Genomic DNA, 2,580 nt, shown 5'->3' with positions numbered 1-2,580 from the left:
TTACCTTCCAACAAGACAATGACCCTAAGCACACAACGAAGGAGTCGAAGGAGTGGCTTCACAACAACTCTGTGACTGTTCTTGAATGGCCCAGCCAGAGCCCTGCAATTGAGCAAACTTGTTGCATCTTTCCCAAAAAGACTCATGGCTGTATTAGATCAAAAGGGTGCTTCTACTAAATACTGAGCAAAGGGTCTGAATACTTAGGACCATGTGATATTTCAGTTTTTCTTTTTTAATAAATCTGCAAAAATGTCAACGATTCTGTGTTTTTCTGTCAATATGGGGTGCTGTGTGTACATTAATGAGGAAAAAAAAAAAACTTAAATGATTTTAGCAAATGGCTGCATTATAACAAAGAGTGAAAAATTTAAGGGGGTCTGAATACTTTCCGTACCCACTGTATATATATATAACAAAAAGTACTGATAAGAATACCGTTAAAGTACCGAATCGATAAGCAGTATCGGTAAGAGTAGTAATACCGTTAAAACCTTAACGATACCCATCCCTACTCCCAGGTTCAGGAAACAGTCCTCGTTCTCTGTAAAATGCGTTGCTCACATCTGAATATTTGGGTTGAACTGTTCTGGAACAGTGTTGTAAATACAACTTAACCATTAATTTCTAGGTGTGTCCTCTTTTGGAAGGGCAAACAAAGTAGTTTCTCTTTCATAACGAAACACACAGCATCTCCACAACATGGCGGTGGCGACAACAGCAATACTACAGCGAGAATCAAAGTTACACCTTCTTTCTTTGAGTGAACATTTGGACGGTGATATGCAAATCTTCCCACACAGTGACGTAGACATGTGGGGGCGTGTTTAAACGAGGCGTTTTAGGAGGGCGTGGACATCTCTTTGGGTTAGAGACCTTAGTCTTTGCAACTTTAGGGATCTTATCTATTCATGAACAGCTCCAAAGAGAAAGGAAAACTTGAAATCGCATCATATGACCCCTTTAAGTATAGATTTATTCAGTTGAGAGCAAAATCTCTCGCTCTCTCTTTTTTAAAAATGTAATTACACAGACAGCACCAGGTTTATTAGACTGCTGTCACTTTAAGACCGAATGCATGAATCTAATGTACTGATGTACATGCATTTTCTTTCTGAACCGTTTACGTTTACTTAAGACATAAATGACTGTGTTGATGAGCATACTCACAAAGATGGGCATTTAGACACAAAAGTGTGTGTGTTTGAACGTTCAAGCCATATAAACCGCTAAAAAGAACTCAGTTAATTTAGTCATGTGCTGTGCACATGTTTTAGGTGTGTGTACATATACCAATTTTCGTTGCTTATTGTGCTCATACAGTTTACAATCACATGTTTTTAAACTGCAGTGCTTATAAACGTTTTGAAATGACAAGCTTCAATAACGGCACAGCATGAAAAATTCATGTGAGTGTAACCATGATAGAGACAGTAGTACAAAATCTGTACTGCCCTCTACAAATTCATACGGAACTGACAATTTATAAAATAGGTACATTTTCTCTGAGATTGGGCTGTTTTTTTTGTTGTTTTTTACCCAGCAAAAGCTACCACACTTTTTACCTAGCAGAAGCTACCACACTTTTCTGCCTGGTTTTGGCCCACACTGGGTTTAAGATTTGTATATTATTATTGTTATTATTATTATTATTATTATTATTTAGTATAAATGTGTGTGTATATATATTTATACTAAATATATATACACATTTATACTAAAATAATAATAAGTATTATAATATTATACAAATCTTAAACCCAGTGTAGATATATTAATATATATTAATATGTTAAATGAGGCACAGTGGCACATATTTTCAAAGTGGGCTAATGGTCCACAAATCTATTGGTAATGATTAGATAAACTGAGGGTACAGTATAAGCATGAACCATTAACATTCTTTCTGTCCCCAAACAAGTTAAGTGCTAACCTCCGATGCACAGCCTTTGTAGCTTTTCTAACTTTAAGTTGTTATTGTATGGAAAAGGACATCGTGAGCATGCTTCAAAACATCTCCTTTTGTGTTCTACAGAAGAAAGATAGTCATACAGGTTTGCAGCGACACAGGGATGAGTAAATGATGACAGAAATATCTTTTAAATGTCAAAGGATATGCAGTTTTTCTCCAACAGCCCAGGTTGTAAATTCATTGCAAGTATAAGTGCATTATGTAGCAATAGATGCAAATATTACTCAAACATAGTCATGTGTCATCCAATGCTGCTGTTTAATTTGAGAGTTACAGTCTCGGCTCAAATCCTGCATTGAGAAGTGAGCAGAAATGCTCGAGTGTATTTCCAGAAACATTAACCCTCTTGAAATAGCTGTTTGTTTGTTTATAGAAGTCTGGTTTTGGGGAGGTTGAACAATCAACATTTTTCACATGAGACAGGCATACATCAGGGACCACAGATCCCAGAGGCTCCCGGCTGGTGACAGTTAGCACCCTAGTCCGGAGATCCAGGCTCCTTCTTCCTTGAAATGTGATGCTTCTGCTTTTCGGTAAAGCAGCTCTTTTCTGCCGGCTTGCAATAGGAGATCAGCCGGTGCTGTGTGCTAGTACACAAGCGAGAGGGA

The sequence above is a fragment of the Sinocyclocheilus anshuiensis genome, unplaced genomic scaffold, assembly GCF_001515605.1.
Source record: "Sinocyclocheilus anshuiensis isolate Anshui unplaced genomic scaffold, SAMN03320099.WGS_v1.1 scaffold544, whole genome shotgun sequence".
NCBI classification, from domain to species: domain Eukaryota; kingdom Metazoa; phylum Chordata; class Actinopteri; order Cypriniformes; family Cyprinidae; genus Sinocyclocheilus; species Sinocyclocheilus anshuiensis.
Note: the sequence above shows the minus strand (reverse complement) of the source record.